Raw genomic sequence first — 18,386 nt, 5'->3', positions numbered from 1 at the left:
GGAAAACAGCTTATTGGGAGAAGACGAGGTGAGCGCTACCACCAGTCTTGTCTCATGCCGACTGTAACCGGCATCCTGATACCATTCATGTGTGGGGTTGCTTCTCAGCCAAGGGAATCGGCTCTCACAGTCTCATAGCCTAAAAACACGGCCATGAATAAAGAATGGGACCAGAATGTCTCCAAGAGCAACTTCTCCCAACCGTCCGAGAGCAGTTTGGCCACCAACAATGCCTTTTCCAGCATGATGGAGCACATTGCCATAAAGCAAAGGTGATAACTAAATGGCTCAGGGAAGAAAACATAGAGATTTGGGTCCATGGCCTGGAAACTCCCCTGATCTTAATCCCATTGAGAACTTGTGGTCAATCATCAAGAGACGGGTGGACAAACAAAAACCAACAAGTTCTGACAAAATGCGAGCAGTGATTGTACAAGAATGGACGGCTATCAGTCAGGATTTGGTCCAGAAGTTGTGTGAGAGCAGCCGGGGAGAATTGCAGAGGTCCTGAAGAAGAAGCCGCAACACTGCAAATAGTGACTTGCTGCAGTAACTCATCTACCTGTCAGTATAAGATTCTGTTACTCATAATATGATTGGAATTATATTTCTGTATGTGATAAAAACATCTGACAAACACACAGAAAAACCAGAGGGCAGAGGATCATGGGAAAATAGAAGATTTGTGTCATTCTCAAAACTTTTGGCTATGACTGTATACCCATAGTGCAGGTATATAGACCCATACTGCAGGTATATAGAGCCATAGTGCAGATATATAGATCCATAGTGCAGGTATATAGAGCCATAGTACAGGTATATAGTCCCATAGTACAGGTATATAGACCCATACTGCAGGTATATAGACCCATAGTACAGGTATATAGACCCATAGTACAGGTATATAAATTTATAGTACAGGTATATAGACCCATAGTACAGGTATATAGTCCCATAGTACAGGTATATAGACCCATACTGCAGGTATATAGACCCATAGTACAGGTATATAAATTTATAGTACAGGTATATAGTCCCATAGTACAGGTATATAGACCCATACTGCAGGTATATAGACCCATAGTACAGGTATATAGACCCATAGTACAGGTATATAAATTTATAGTACAGGTATATAGACCCATAGTACAGGTATATAGATCCATAGTACAGGTATAAAGATCCATAGTAAAGGTATATAGACCCATAGTACAGGTATATAGATCCATAGTACAGGTATATAGACCCATAGTACAGATATATAGATCCATAGTACAGGTATAAAGATCCATAGTAAAGGTATATAGACCCATAGTACAGGTATATAGATCCATAGTACAGGTATATAGATCCATAGTACAGGTATATAGATCCATAGTACAGGTATATAGTCCAATAGTACAGGTATATAGATCCATAGTACAGGTATATAGATCCATAGTACAGGTATATAGACCCATACTGCAGGTATATAGACCCATAGTACAGCTATATAGACCCATAGTACAGCTATATAGACCCATAGTACAGCTATATAGACCCATAGTACAGCTATATAGACCCATAGTACAGCTATATAGACCCATATTACAGGTATATAGACCCATAGTACAGGTATATAGATCCATAGTACAGGTATATAGATCCATAGTACAGGTATATAGTCCAATAGTACAGGTATATAGATCCATAGTACAGGTATATAGATCCATAGTACAGGTATATAGATCCATAGTACAGGTATATAGTCCCATAGTACAGCTATATAGACCCATACTGCAGGTATATAGACCCATAGTACAGCTATATAGACCCATATTACAGGTATATAGACCCATAGTACAGGTATATAGACCCATAGTACAGGTATATAGACCCATAGTACAGGTATATAGACCCATAGTACAGGTATATGCAGTCGGTTTCCGGTCACTCCCCCCCAGGGTACCTCGGCCTCACACCTGCTCATCCGCAACTCTCAGGAGACCTTTATTCCACTAGAAATGTCCGGAACAAGTTACATATTTACATTCAAGTTTTATCCACTGTGAGATTTGTGCCCCGCCCCCGTGTGGCCGTCGATGACCCCTGACCCCCCCCCACCACCACCACCAAGTTGGAAGTCAGTTGGAACATTTAATAAGTTCAATAAAGTTTCAAAAATATATTGATGTGATGTCCAGATCCATTGTCCAGGACTCTAGTGGGGGTCCAGGGCTGCTGGGCTCGGGTGGCGCCCCCCGCAGTCCTCCTGCAATGCTAGGTCATGTAACCCGTGTACTCGGCCCAGGGACGTAATAACACGGCAGGGGGTGAGAAGACTGCAATCAGTCGCATCTGTAACCAGGAGGTGTGGCTGTGTGCCAGGGTGGGATCTGATTGGTCGTTGCAGGCGGCTTCATCCTAGCAGACCAATCTAGAAGGCTGGGTTCACACTACACTTTTTTTTTTAAATCCGTTTTTCCATTGGCTTCCATTATAAAAAAAAAACAAAAACAGATCAACGTGCACCCGTTTTTTTATATACAGAAAAACGACCATGTTTGTATAATAGAAAAACGGGTCAAAATGGAGGCACACAAATTCGTCTCAAAAATGCATGAAAAAAAAAAGCAGTGTGAACCCAGCCTTAATCTCGTGCAGGAGGCGGGAGAGGTTATGAGACCCAGAAGCATGTTGGGACCGCTAGACCCCACAGAGAAGCCGAAGATATCTACAATATGTGAATGAGCATGACCACAACTGAGGTGCAAGCATGAACACAACAGATGCGGGAGCATGACCACAACTGGGGTGCAAGCATGACCACAACTGATGCGGGAGCATGACCACCACTGATGCGAGACCATGACCACAACTGGGGTGCAAGCATGACCACAACTGGGGTGCAAGCATGACCACAACTGGGGTGCAAGCATGACCACAACTGGGGTGCAAGCATGACAACAAATGAGGTGCAAGCATGACCACAACTGATGCGGGAGCATGACCACAACTGAGGTGCAAGCATGACCACAACTGGGGTGTAAGCATGACCACAGCTGATGCCGGAGCATGACCACAACTGAGGTGCAAGCAGGACCACAACTGAGGTCCAAGCACGACCACAACTGATGTGGGAGCATGACCACAACTGGGGTGCAAGCATGACCACAACTGATGTGGGAGCATGAGAACTGGGGTGCAAGTATGACAATGTTTGCACCTCAGCTGTTGTCATGCTCCCGCCTCAGTTGTGTTCATGCTTGCACCCCAGTTGTGGTCATGCTCCCACATCAGTTGTGGTCATGCTTGCACCTTAGTTGTGGTCATGCTTGCACCCCAGTTGTGCTCATGCTTGCAGCCCAGTTGTGCTCATGCTTGCACCTCAGTTGTGGTCATGCTCCCACATCAGTTGTGGTCGTGCTTGGACCTCAGTTGTGGTCATGCTTGAACCTTAGTTGTGGTCATGCTTGAATCTTAGTTGTGGTCATGCTTGCACCCCAGTTGTGGTCATGCTTGCACCCCAGTTGTGGTCATGCTTACACCTCAGTTGTGGTCATGCTTGCACCCCAGATGCGGTCATGCTCGCACCCCAGATGCGGTCATGCTTGCACCCCAGATGTGGCCATGCTTGCACCCCAGTTGTGGTCATGCTCGCACCCCAGTTGTGGTCATGCTTGCACCTCTGTTGTGGTTATGTCCTTCTATAAGATGTGCCAATATCTAGGCCCCTCCATACGAATAATGGCCACACAGATCCAACATGGAAACATGGCAGATGGATTTCAGCAGGTGACGGAGCTCAGCTGCAGCTGATGACGGATCTCGCAGGCTTTTGATGGACCTAGCGCACATTCTACACCAGTCTGTGGAATTATCCAGATAACGCAACGAACAACATTTAAAGAACCAGCGAATGATAAACGGTGCGGCATCATCCATGACACCCGGGGAGGAGCCTTCACGTCCCTTCTCCGGCCGTCGTCTGACCAGTCTGCTGCTGCGGTGCAGGGGTTGTCACATCCGTCTCCAACTCCCGAGTGAAGATGACAGCGTCTCCACTGACGTTAATGAGACACTGCGCCTAAAAGGGGAGGACAGAAAGGTAGAAGGACTCAGGACTCTGAGGGGAATTTATGAGAACGGCCAAATCGGACCCTGCTCTTAAAGGGGGGAGTTCAGCAGAAATTTTTTTCTTTCAAATCACCTGGTATCAGAAAGTTATACAGACTTGTAATTTACTTCTATATAAAACTCTCCAGTCTTCTGATACTAATCAGCTGCTGTATGTCCTGCAGGAAGTGGTGTATTCTCTCCAGTCTGACACAGTGCTCTCTGCTGCCACCTCTGTCCATGTCAGAAACTGTCCAGAGCAGCAAAAAATCCCCGTAGAAAACCTCTCCTGCTCTGGACAGTGACATGGACAGAGGTGGCAGCAGAGAGCACTGTGTCACATTGGAGAGAATACACCACTTCCTGCAGGACATACAGCAGCTGATAAGTACTGGAAGACTGCAGATTTTTCCCTGCCTGCCCAATGAGGTGAGGAGAAATAGCCGACATAAGCCAGGGAGAAGAGCTGAATCTGTGCCTTCTCCCTCATAGTGACTAGAGGGGTCCGGCCGTCATACATTATGCCCCTCCCATAATTGGGCGGGTAGGACCCCCATGGCGTTGCCCACATGCTCCTACTACATGTACTAGAGCAACCATCCACTCACCTGGTTCTTATTGGTGTACTCCATAAAGACGCATTGCTTCATAATGTAGGAGACCACCGCGTTCCCCCCGAGAGCAGCGACATGGGCGCGAACCATGGCAAAGACTTCACATATGAAGGTGTTGAGGAAGCCGCTCACTCCTCCTTCCTGAGAGAACACAGCAACAGAGCTCAGGGACAATGCACGGCTCTAGCAACTTCCATCCACTTCCGGACTATCTCAGGATCACTGCAATCACTGAAGCATTATGCGGACTCTCTCAGGATCACAGCAATCACTAAAGCATTATCCGTAATATCAGAGGATCACAGGAATCACTGAAACATTATGCAGACTACCTCAGGATCACTGCAATCACTGAAGCATTCTCCAGACTATCTCAGGATCACTGAAGCATTCTCCAGACTATCTCAGGAACACTGCAATCACTAAAGAATTATCCGGACTATCTCAGGATCACTGCAATCACTAAAGAATTATCCGTACTACCTCAGGATCACTGCAATCACTAAAGAATTATCCGGACTATCTCAGGATCACTGCAATCACTAAAGAATTATCCGTAATATCAGAGGATCACAGGAATCACTGAAGCATTCTCCGGACTATCTCAGGATCACTGCAATCACTAAAGAATTATCCGTAATATCAGAGGATCACAGGAATCACTGAAGCATTCTCCGGACTATCTCAGGATCACCGCAATCACTAAAGAATTATCCGTAATATCAGAGGATCACAGGAATCACTGAAGCATTCTCCGGACTATCTCAGGATCACTGCAATCACTAAAGAATTATCCGTCCTATCTCAGGATCACTGCAATTACTGAAGCATTATCCAGACTAGGGATGCACGATGCACCATAAAAAAATCGATTCTACTATCGATTTTCGGGGCATATTTTCAGTTCGATACCAGGATTTCCTGGTATTCGATACTTTATGATAAGCCACGCTGACAGGAGACATGACAGGCAGTGAGCTGATTGCCTGTCATGTCCTCTGCGTATCCCCCCTGGTGCCCGCTCTCCCTCTCTTCGCTACTGCGGCGCTAGTTACAAATAGCCGGCACACAGCTATCGCATGTGCCGGCTGTGTAACTGTATAGCTGCCGCTGTCACACTGACAGCGGCATTACTCCCTCCTAACCTGCTCCCTATGCAGCAGGTGTCGGCTACTGTGTGTAGAAGACCCCCGCTACTAATGACTGCGGCCAGCGATCCCGCGGGCCGGCAGTCATTTAGCCTTTTAGTGCAAAGGTCAGAGCAGGGTCGGCGGCTGCAGAGGGAGAGCGGCCTGAAGAGGAGACCGGGCGAAAAGGCTGGAGATGGGGGAGGCAGGAGGAGATGCGGCCACTACATCTGGCTGAAGAGGACTGTGAGATGGGTGGGGGGCAGGCCAGGCCTCTCCCAGGACAGTCATCAGCAATGTAGGGGGTGAAGAGGGGGTCAGCATGGCTCTCACTGGGAAGGGGGGAGGGGGGCTGCAGCTTGCAGATTACCCTGCTGCCCAATCAAAGTCACCCTGCTGAGTCAGTGGTCACCATGCCATGACAGCAGGAATAGTGCAAATACAGCCCCCATCATCCCCCTGCTAGCTGGTGTGTGTGTGTTACATGACTACAGCCCCCATCATCCCCCTGCTAGCTGGTGTGTGTGTGTGTTACATGACTACAGCCCCCATCATCCCCCTGCTAGCTGGTGTGTGTGTGTGTGTTACATGACTACAGCCCCCATCATCCCCCTGCTAGCTGGTGTGTGTGTGTTACATGACTACAGCCCCCATCATCCCCCTGCTAGCTAGTGTGTGTGTTACATGACTACAGCCCCCATCCTCCCCCTGCTAGCTAGTGTGTGTGTGTTACATGACTACAGCCCCCATCATCCCCCTGCTAGCTGGTGTGTGTGTGTGTTACATGACTACAGCCCCCATCCTCCCCCTGCCAGCTAGTGTGTGTGTTACATGAATACAGCCCCCATCGTCCCCCTGCTAGCTAGTGTGTGTTACATGACTACAGCCCCCATCATCCCCTGCTAGCTAGTGTGTGTGTGTTACATGACTACAGCCCCCATCCTCCCCCTGCTAGCTAGTGTGTGTGTGTTACATGACTACAGCCCCCATCATCCCCCTGCTAGCTAGTGTTACATGACTACAGCCCCCATCCTCCCCCTGCTAGCTAGTGTGTGTGTGTTACATGACTACAGCCCCATCATCCCCCTGCTAGCTAGTGTGTGTGTTACATGACTACAGCCCCCATCCTCCCCCTGCTAGCTAGTGTGTGTGTGTTACATGACTACAGCCCCATCCTCCCCCTGCTAGGAACATAAATTGATCTCAGGATCACTGCATTCACTGAAGTATTCACGTCTGCCTCCCGGACTCACCTCACGCAGTGATGTCGTCTCCCGTATGAAGAACATGTTGATAATACCCAGATATTTGGTTATTTTGGCCCCGGGGATGAAGGAGAGAGGAGTCATCTTGACTACGGTGACGGTTGGGCTACCAAAGGCGGGTCCTGGCCGGCTCCTCAGGTGACCCTCACCCAATGGACTGGCCTTCTCCAGAGAAGTGACTGTAAGAGAAGAGAGAAGGATTGTGGGAAGGAGAGCAGCCGGGGACCATTTGGAGACAACAGAAGGTCTCACTGGCAGACAGACACCATATTGGTGAAGCTCGGCCTCGTGGCGTCAGGCAGAGGTGATGGGGGAGGAGGGATCGATGGCGGACGCTCATGCAGATCATGCCAGCGAGGTGGAGTGATGGGACATTCCTGCTAAAGAATCGCCAAAGAACGGAAAGCTGACAAAAAAAAGAGGAAGAAAAGATGGAGGAAGCGAGGAGCGCAAATCTCAAAATGATTCATCGTAAGTGGAGAGAAAAGAGGAATCACTGGACACGTAGATTGTGCTGTGCATATTCTCCAACGTGGGGGGGTCCCCTGCTACTGACCCTGGAGCCTAACCCGAGACCACCAACACGTCACGCCGGAGCATAACCAGAGACCACCAACGCATCACCCCGGAGCCTAACCCAAGACCAAACAAGTCAACCCAGAGCCTAACCAGAGACCACCAACACGTCACCCCGGAGCTTAACCCAAGACCACCAACACGTCACCCCGGAGCCTAACCCAAGACCACCAACACGTCACCCCGGAGCCTAACCCGAGACCACCAACACGTCACCCCGGAGCCTAACCCGAGACCACCACCATGTCACCTCGGAGCCTAACCCAAGACCACCAACACGTCACCCCGGAGCCTAACCCAAGACCACCAACACGTCACCCCGGAGCCTAACCCAAGACCACCAACACGTCACCCCGGAGCCTAACCCGAGACCACCAACACGTCAGCCCGGAGCCTAACCCGAGACCACCAACACGTCAGCCCGGAGCCTAACCCGAGACCACCAACGTGTCACCCCGGAGCCTAACCCGAGACCACCAACCCGTCACCCCGGAGCCTAACCCGAGACCACCAACGCGTCACCCCGGAGCCTAACTCGAGACCACCAGCACGTCACCCCGGAGCCTAACCTGAGACCATCAATGCGTCACCCGGAGCCTAACCCGAGACCACCAACGCGTCACCCCGGAGCCTAACCCAAGACCACCAACACGTCACCCCGGAGCCTAACCCGAGACCACCAACACGTCACCTCAGAGCCTAACCCGAGACCACCAGCACATCACCCCGGAGCCTAAGGGCCCTATTCCACAGTAACGATAATCGGCCGAATCGGCCCCATTCAGCCCAATTTGGCCGATTATCGTTCAGTGAAATAGAACGATCAGCCGATGATCGTGTCATCGGCTGATCGTTCATTTAGGGTCAGACCTAAAATCATTGTTCCCCCACCACGTCATACATTACCTGTCAGGTCTTCTGCTTCGCTCTGTTTTCCTCCCTGGGTCCCGCGCGCTCTAGCTTCAGAATGGCCTGTCAGCTGATGGAGCGCTCAGCCAGTCACAGGCCGGGACCCCCGCGGCCTGTGATTGGCTAAGTGGCCTGTCAGCTGACTGGCTATTCTGAAGCTAGAGCGCGCGGGACCGGGGGAGGAAGACAGAGCGGAGCAGAAGACCTGACAGGTAATGTATGCTGCAAGGGCTGCAAGGACATCGGTAACAATGTCCCTGCAGCCCTCGCTCAACGATCATCGGGCCGCGGAATAGGCCCAGTAAACGAGCAGCGATCTAGCAGATAGGCGCTCGTTTACATCGTTGATCGGGCCCGTGGAATAGGACCCTAACTCGAGACCACCAACACGTCACCCCGGAGCCTAACCCGAGACCGTCAATATGTGACCCTGGCGCCTAACTTGAGACCACCAACACGTTACCCCGGAGCCTAACCCGAGACCACCAACACGTAACCCCGGGGGCTTACCCAAGACCGCCAACACGTCACCCCGGAGCCTAACCCGAGACCACCAACACGTGACCCTGGAGCCTAACCCGAGACCGCCAACACGTGACCCTTGAGCCTAACCCGAGACCGCCAACCCACATGCCAGAGCCCAACCCAAGACCGCCAACCCACATGCCAGAGCCCAACCCGAGACCACCAACACGTCACCCCGGAGCCTAACCCGAGACCGTCAACACGTCACCCCGGAGCCTAACCCGGGACCGTCAACTCGTGACGAGGGAGCCTAACCCGAGACCGCCAACACGTCACCCCAGAGCCTAACCCGAGACCACCAACACGTCACCCAGGAGCCTAGCCCAAGACCGTCAATATGTGACCCCAGAGGCTAACACGAGAACATCAAGACGTCACCCAGGAGCCTAACCCGAGACCGCCAACACGTCACCCCAGAGACCAACCCGAGACCACCAAAACGTCACCCCGGAGCCTAACACGAGACAGTCAACACGTCACCCCGGAGCCTAACCCGAGACCACCAACACGTCACCCCGGAGCCTAACTCGAGACCACCAACACATCAGCCCGGAGCCTAACCCGAGACCGCCAACACGTCACCCCCGGAGCCTAACCCGAGACCCTCAATATGTGACCTTAGAGGCTAACGCGAGAACATCAAGACGTCACCCAGGAGCCTAACCCGAGACCGCCAACACGTCACCCCAGAGACCAACCCGAGACCACCAACACGTCACCCCGGAGCCTAACCCGAGACCACCAACACGTCACCCCGGAGCCTAACCCGAGACCACCAACACGTCACTCCAAGGCCTAACCGGAGACCGTCAACACGTCACTCCGGAGCCTAACCCGAGACCGTCAACATGTGACCCCGGAGCCTAACCCAAGAACACCAACACGTCACCCCGGAGCCTAACCCGAGACCACCAACACGTCACCTCAGAGCCTAACCCGAGACCACCAGCACATCACCCCGGAGCCTAAGGGCCCTATTCCACAGTAACGATAATCGGCCGAATCGGCCCCATTCAGCCCAATTTGGCCGATTATCGTTCAGTGAAATAGAACGATCAGCCGATGATCGTGTCATCGGCTGATCGTTCATTTAGGGTCAGACCTAAAATCATTGTTCCCCCACCACGTCATACATTACCTGTCAGGTCTTCTGCTTCGCTCTGTTTTCCTCCCTGGGTCCCGCGCGCTCTAGCTTCAGAATGGCCTGTCAGCTGATGGAGCGCTCAGCCAGTCACAGGCCGGGACCCCCGCGGCCTGTGATTGGCTAAGTGGCCTGTCAGCTGACTGGCTATTCTGAAGCTAGAGCGCGCGGGGACCGGGGGAGGAAGACAGAGCGGAGCAGAAGACCTGACAGGTAATGTATGCTGCAAGGGCTGCAAGGACATCGGTAACAATGTCCCTGCAGCCCTCGCTCAAACGATCATCGGGCCGCGGAATAGGCCCAGTAAACGAGCAGCGATCTAGCAGATAGGCGCTCGTTTACATCGTTGATCGGGCCCGTGGAATAGGACCCTAACTCGAGACCACCAACACGTCACCCCGGAGCCTAACCCGAGACCGTCAATATGTGACCCTGGCGCCTAACTTGAGACCACCAACACGTTACCCCGGAGCCTAACCCGAGACCACCAACACGTAACCCCGGGGGCTTACCCAAGACCGCCAACACGTCACCCCGGAGCCTAACCCGAGACCACCAACACGTGACCCTGGAGCCTAACCCGAGACCGCCAACACGTGACCCTTGAGCCTAACCCGAGACCGCCAACCCACATGCCAGAGCCCAACCCAAGACCGCCAACCCACATGCCAGAGCCCAACCCGAGACCACCAACACGTCACCCCGGAGCCTAACCCGAGACCGTCAACACGTCACCCCGGAGCCTAACCCGGGACCGTCAACTCGTGACGAGGGAGCCTAACCCGAGACCGCCAACACGTCACCCCAGAGCCTAACCCGAGACCACCAACACGTCACCCAGGAGCCTAGCCCAAGACCGTCAATATGTGACCCCAGAGGCTAACACGAGAACATCAAGACGTCACCCAGGAGCCTAACCCGAGACCGCCAACACGTCACCCCAGAGACCAACCCGAGACCACCAAAACGTCACCCCGGAGCCTAACACGAGACAGTCAACACGTCACCCCGGAGCCTAACCCGAGACCACCAACACGTCACCCCGGAGCCTAACTCGAGACCACCAACACATCAGCCCGGAGCCTAACCCGAGACCGCCAACACGTCACCCCGGAGCCTAACCCGAGACCCTCAATATGTGACCTTAGAGGCTAACGCGAGAACATCAAGACGTCACCCAGGAGCCTAACCCGAGACCGCCAACACGTCACCCCAGAGACCAACCCGAGACCACCAACACGTCACCCCGGAGCCTAACCCGAGACCACCAACACGTCACCCCGGAGCCTAACCCGAGACCACCAACACGTCACTCCAAGGCCTAACCGGAGACCGTCAACACGTCACTCCGGAGCCTAACCCGAGACCGTCAACATGTGACCCCGGAGCCTAACCCAAGAACACCAACACGTCACCCCGGAGCCTAACCCGAGACCCCCAACACGTCACTCCGGAGCCTAACCCGAGACCACCAACACGTCACTCCGGAGCCTAACCCGAGACCGTCAACACGTCACTCCGGAGCCTAACCCAAGACCGTCAACATGTGACCCCGGAGCCTAACCCAAGAACACCAACACGTCACCCCGGAGACTAACCCAAGACCACCAACACGTCACTCCGGAGCCTAACCCGAGACCACCAACACGTCACCCCGGAGACTAACCCAAGACCACCAACACGTCACTCCGGAGCCTAACCCGAGACCACCAACACGTCACCCCGGAGACTAACCCAAGACCACCAACACGTCACTCCGGAGCCTAACCCGAGACCACCAACATGTCACTCCAGAGCCTAACCCGAGACCGTCAACAAGTCACTCCGGAGCCTAACCCGAGACCGTCAACTCGTGACCAGGGAGCCTAACCAGAGACCGTCAACATGTGACCCCGGAGCCTAACCCGAGAACACCAACACGTCACCCCCGGACACTAACCAGAGACCACCAACACGTCACCCTGAAGCCTAACCCGAGACCACCAACACGTGACCCCGGAGCCTAACCCGAGAGAACCAAAACATCACCCTAGAACCTAACCTGAGAGAACCAAGTCAACCCGCTCATCTGTCATCCCTACACTGATCATGCTAGAATATCCCCCAGAGCTGCACTCACTATTCTGCTGCTGGTGGGGTCACTGTGTACATTACATTACTGATCCTGTACTGATTCTAAGTTACATCCTGTATTATACTCCAGAGCTGCACTCACTATTTGGTATTAAGGCGCTGACACCACCTGGAATGTTTGCACTGTGCAGAAATTAAACTAGCATTCAATGCTGGGAGATTTCAGCTCTGAAGCTGTAGAATACTGAGTGAGGCTGATAACTTTGTGGCTGGCTCTGCTGCATTGCATTGTGGGAGATGAAGTGTAAGGTGGGAGGAGTAACACTGCTATAATGCCGCCCTGCAGAGCCCGCTCTGTGCATGCACTGGAGCAGCAGGGGGCAGCAGTGAGAAGAGGAATGATTGTAGCTCTGCAGATTACATTGCCGGGTCACATGACCCTCTCTCTAGGATGTGGAGGCCTCTGCCACTCTATGCTCTGTAGCCCCGCCCCCAGCTCGCTATATACAATGCTCTGGTCTGTAGTCCCGCCCCCAGCTCTCTACATACAATGCTCTGGTCTGTAGTCCCGCCCCCAGCTCTCTACATACAATGCTCTGGTCTGTAGTCCCACCCCCAGCTCTCTACATACAATGCTCTGGTCTGTAGCCCCGCCCCCAGCTCTCTACATACAATGCTATGGTCTGTAGCCCCGCCCCTCTACATAAATGCTCTGGTCTGTAGCCCTGCCCCTGGCTCTCCACATACAATGCTCTGGTCTGTAGCCCCGCCCCTGGCTCTCCACATACAATGCTCTGGTCTGTAGCCCCGCCCCCAGCGTGGATCACATGTCCGCCTGGAAGAATCAGCATAATGAGGAGACACACAGCAGTGGTGGCAGCAGCGGTGGCGGCGGCTTCTTCCTACTTGTCTTTACTGATCCGCGTCTTATGGTCTGAGCCCTCATTTTAATGTGTTCTATCCAGCTGCTGCATCTGTCTGCAAAGGAACTGTAGTCAGCGGCAGAGGCTGGAGACCAGAGACAGGAAGACAAAGAAAAAAGATGGATGACGGCTCCCACTGCCAATCCCACCGCACCGCCCGCACCACCAGCTTACCTCTCAGGGGGGCGCCAGAGGGGGAGGCCGTCCTGTCCGCCAGCTCTGCGGGGAGACAAGACGTGTGACTGTACAGAACCCAGCCCCGCCCCCTGTGTGACGTCACTGTGATCACAGCCCCACCCCTTGTGTGACATCACTGAGATCACAGCCCCGCCACCTGTGTGACATCACTGTGATGTCTGCCCCGCCCCGTGTGACATCACTGACATGTGATCACAGCCCCGCCCCATGTGTGATATCACTAATATGTGATCACAGCAACACCCCCTGTGTGATATCACTAATATGTGATCACAGCCCCGCCCACGTGTGACATCACTGATATCACAGGCCTGTCCCGTGTGACGTCACTGATATGTGATCACAGCCCTGCCCCCTGTGTGACATCACTGATACGGGATCACAGCCCCGCCCCCTAGGTGACATCACTAATATGTGATCACAGCCCCGCCCCCTATGTGAAATCACTATTGGACGCACCTTTGGCAGGAGAGAAGGGCTGCAGTCCGGGGGAGTCGGAAGATAACTCTAGAGGGAACTGGAGCAGCTCCTCGGTGTCTGCAGAGACTGAAAGACAGCAGAGAAGAGTCAGAGAGGTCAGAGGAGGCAGCCGGACTGTTACACTGGGTCAGGTCAGGGAGAGGAGGCAGCCGGACTATAACACTGGGTCAGGTCAGGGAGAGGAGGCAGCCGGACTGTTACACTGGGTCAGGTCAGGGAGAGGAGGCAGCCGGACTGTTACACTGGGTCAGGTCAGGGAGAGGAGGCAGCCGGACTGTTACACTGGGTCAGGGAGAGGAGGCAGCCGGACTATAACACTGGGTCAGGGAGAGGAGGCAGCCGGACTATAACACTGGGTCAGGGAGAGGAGGCAGCCGGACTATAACACTGGGTCAGGGAGAGGAGGCAGCCGGACTATAACACTGGGTCAGGTCAGGAAGAGGAGGCAGCCGGACTGTTACACTGGGTCAGGTCAGGAAGAGGAGGCAGCCGGACTGTTACACTGGGTCAGGTCAGGGAGAGGAGGCAGCCGGATTATAACACTGGGTCAGGTCAGGGAGAGGAGGCAGCCGGACTATAACACTGGGTCAGGTCAGGGAGAGGAGGCAGCCGGACTATAACACTGGGTCAGGGAGAGGAGGCAGCCGGATTATAACACTGGGTCAGGTCAGGGAGAGGAGGCAGCCGGACTATAACACTAGGTCAGGGAGAGGAGGCAGCCGGATTATAACACTGGGTCAGGTCAGGGAGAGGAGGCAGCCGGACTATAACACTGGGTCAGGTCAGGGAGAGGAGGCAGCCGGACTATAACACTGGGTCAGGGAGAGGAGGCAGCCGGACTATAACACTGGGTCAGGGAGAGGAGGCAGCCGGACTATAACACTGGGTCAGGTCAGGGAGAGGAGGCAGCCGGACTGTTACACTGGGTCAGGGAGAGGAGGCAGCCGGACTATAACACTGGGTCAGGTCAGGGAGAGGAGGCAGCCGGACTGTTACACTGGGTCAGGTCAGGGAGAGGAGGCAGCCGGACTGTTACACTGGGTCAGGGAGAGGAGGCAGCCGGACTGTTACACTGGGTCAGGGAGAGGAGGCAGCCGGACTGTTACACTGGGTCAGGGAGAGGAGGCAGCCGGACTGTTACACTGGGTCAGGGAGAGGAGGCAGCCGGACTATAACACTGGGTCAGGTCAGGGAGAGGAGGCAGCCGGACTATAACACTGGGTCAGGTCAGGAAGAGGAGGCAGCCGGACTGTTGCACTGGGTCAGGTCAGGGAGAGGAGGCAGCTGGACTATAACACTGGGTCAGGTCAGGGAGAGGAGGCAGCCGGACTGTTACACTGGGTCAGGTCAGGGAGAGGAGGCAGCCGGACTATAACACTGGGTCAGGTCAGGGAGAGGAGGCAGCCGGACTATAACACTGGGTCAGGTCAGGGAGAGGAGGCAGCCGGACTATAACACTGGGTCAGGTCAGGGAGAGGAGGCAGCCGGACTATAACACTGGGTCAGGTCAGGGAGAGGAGGCAGCCGGACTATAACACTGGGTCAGGTCAGGGAGAGGAGGCAGCCGGACTGTTACACTGGGTCAGGTCAGGGAGAGGAGGCAGCCGGACTATAACACTGGGTCAGGTCAGGGAGAGGAGGCAGCCGGACAATAACACTGGGTCAGGTCAGGGAGAGGAGGCAGCCGGACTGTTACACTGGGTCAGGTCAGGGAGAAGAGGCAGCCGGACTGTTACACTGGGTCAGGTCAGGGAGAGGAGGCAGCCGGACTACAACACTGGGTCAGGTCAGGGAGAGGAGACAGCCGGACTATAACACTGGGTCAGGTCAGGGAGAGGAGGCAGCCGGACTGTTACACTGGGTCAGGTCAGGGAGAGGAGGCAGCCGGAATGTTACACTGGGTCAGGTCAGGGAGAGGAGGCAGCCGGTCAGGGAGAGGAGGCAGCCGGACTATAACACTGGGTCAGGTCAGGGAGAGGAGGCAGCCGGTCTGTTACACTGGGTCAGGTCAGGGAGAGGAGGCAGCCGGACTGTTACACTGGGTCAGGTCAGGGAGAGGAGGCAGCCGGACTGTTACACTGGGTCAGATCAGGGAGAGGAGGCAGCCGGACTATAACACTGGGTCAGGGAGAGGAGGCAGCCGGACTATAACACTGGGTCAGGTCAGGGAGAGGAGGCAGCCGGACTGTTACACTGGGTCAGGTCAGGGAGAGGAGGCAGCCGGACTATAACACTGGGTCAGGTCAGGGAGAGGAGGCAGCCGGACTATAACACTGGGTCAGGTCAGGGAGAGGAGGCAGCCGGACTGTTACACTGGGTCAGGTCAGGGAGAGGAGGCAGCCGGACTATAACACTGGGTCAGGTCAGGGAGAGGAGGCAGCCGGACTATAACACTGGGTCAGGTCAGGAAGAGGAGGCAGCCGGACTGTTACACTGGATCAGGTCAGGGAGAGGAGGCAGCCGGACTGTTACACTGGGTCAGGTCAGGGAGAGGAGGCAGCCGGACTGTTACACTGGGTCAGGTCAGGGAGAGGAGGCAGCCGGACTATAACACTGGGTCAGGTCAGGGAGAGGAGGCAGCCGGACTGTTACACTGGATCAGGTCAGGGAGAGGAGGCAGCCGGACTGTTACACTGGGTCAGGTCAGGGAGAGGAGGCAGCCGGACTGTTACACTGGGTCAGGTCAGGGAGAGGAGGCAGCCGGACTATAACACTGGGTCAGGTCAGGGAGAGGAGGCAGCCGGTCAGGGAGAGGAGGAGCCGCCTCTACATTGTCACCAGACTCGGCACACAATGGTTTTCTCACCTCTCGGCTGTGCTCGTTCTGCGGTTTTGCATTGAGCGCTCTGTGAGGCGTCCTGCTTGTCGAAGGTAATCGCCACCGCCGTGACCGCGACCTGGAATGAGAAGCCAGGGTTACCGCCACGGTCCAATGCAGTGAGGAGCTGAGGAGGAGCTAAAGGGGAGGGGAGGAGGAAGGAGCTAAAGGGGAGGAGGGAGGAGCTAAAGGGGAGGGGGGGAGGAGGGAGGAGCTAAAGGGGAGGAGGGAGGAGCTAAAGGGGAGGAGGGGAGGAGGGGAAGAAGGGAGGAAGAGGAGAAGGAAGAATAGAAGAGAGGGGAGCAGGAGGAGGAGGGGAGCAGGGGGAAGAGGAGGAAGATGAGAAGGAAGAATAGGAAGAGCAGGAGAAAGGGGAGGAGGAGGAGGAGGGGGGAGGAGGAGCTGAAGAAGAGGAGGAGGAGGGGGGAGGAGGAGCTGAAGAAGAGGAGGAGGAAGAAGAAGGAGAGGAACAGAAGGGGAAGGAGCTGATGAGGAGGAAGAAGAGGAGGAGGAGGAAGAAGAGGAGGAGAAGGAAGAAGAGGAAGGGGATGAGGTAGAGGAGGAAGGGTCTCTCGTCCCCCCCCCCAATCACCTGTATGGACTCGTCCTCCGGGACTGCCACCGTGAAGTTAACATGACAGAGACAGCACGGCACCATAGAGCGCAGCTTAAAGTACAGACTCTGCGGGAAAAAGAGACAACTGACCAGTTACTGATCCCCCAAATCACTACTGACCCCCCACACCCCTTACTGATCACCCCAAATCACTACTGACCCCCCCCACCCATTACTGACCCCCCCTCACCCCTTACTGATCATGCCAAATCACTACCGACCCCCCCACCCATTACTGATCACCCCAAATCACTACTGACCCCCCACACCCATTACTAATCCCTCCAAATCACTACTGACCCCACACACCCATTACTGATCCCCCCAAATCACTACTGACCCCCCACACCCATTACTAATCCCCCCAAATCACTACTGATCCCCCACACCCATTACTGATCACCCCAAATCACTACTGACCCCCCTACACCCATTACTGATCCCCCCAAATCACTACTGACCCCCCCTCACCCCTTACTGATCCCCCCAAATCACTACCGACCCCCCCACCCATTACTGATCACCCCAAATCACTACCGACCCCCCCCACCCATTACTGATCACCCCAAATCACTACTGATCCCCACACCCATTACTGATCCCCCCAAATCACTACTGACCCCCCACACCCATTACTGATCCCTCCAAATCACTACTGACCCCCCACACCCATTACTGATCCCCCCAAATCACTACTGATCCCCACACCCATTACTGATCACCCCAAATCACTACTGACCCCCCACACCCATTACTGATCCCCCCAAATCACTACTGATCCCCACACCCATTACTGATCACCCCAAATCACTATTGACCCCCCACACCCATTACTGATCACCCCCAAATCACTACTGATCCCCACACCCATTACTGATCACCCCAAATCACTACTGACCCCCCACACCCATTACTGATCCCCCCAAATCACTACTGACCCCCCTACACCCATTACTGATCACCCCAAATCACTACTGATCCCCACACCCATTACTGATCACCCCAAATCACTACTGACCCCCCACA

At 54.3% G+C, this 18,386-nt stretch overlaps 1 pseudogene; it reads right to left on the bottom strand.

Moving 5' to 3' along the window:
- Window positions 1–3,525: 3,525 nt before the first annotated feature.
- The window catches only part of LOC138774698 (C2 domain-containing protein 5-like), a 30,817-nt pseudogene continuing 15,956 nt past the window's right edge, over window positions 3,526–18,386 (bottom strand).

Source organism: Dendropsophus ebraccatus, unplaced genomic scaffold, assembly GCF_027789765.1.
Source record: "Dendropsophus ebraccatus isolate aDenEbr1 unplaced genomic scaffold, aDenEbr1.pat pat_scaffold_1048_ctg1, whole genome shotgun sequence".
In the NCBI taxonomy this organism is placed as follows: Eukaryota; Metazoa; Chordata; class Amphibia; order Anura; family Hylidae; genus Dendropsophus; species Dendropsophus ebraccatus.
Note: the sequence above shows the minus strand (reverse complement) of the source record. Positions and strands in the feature narration are given on the sequence as shown.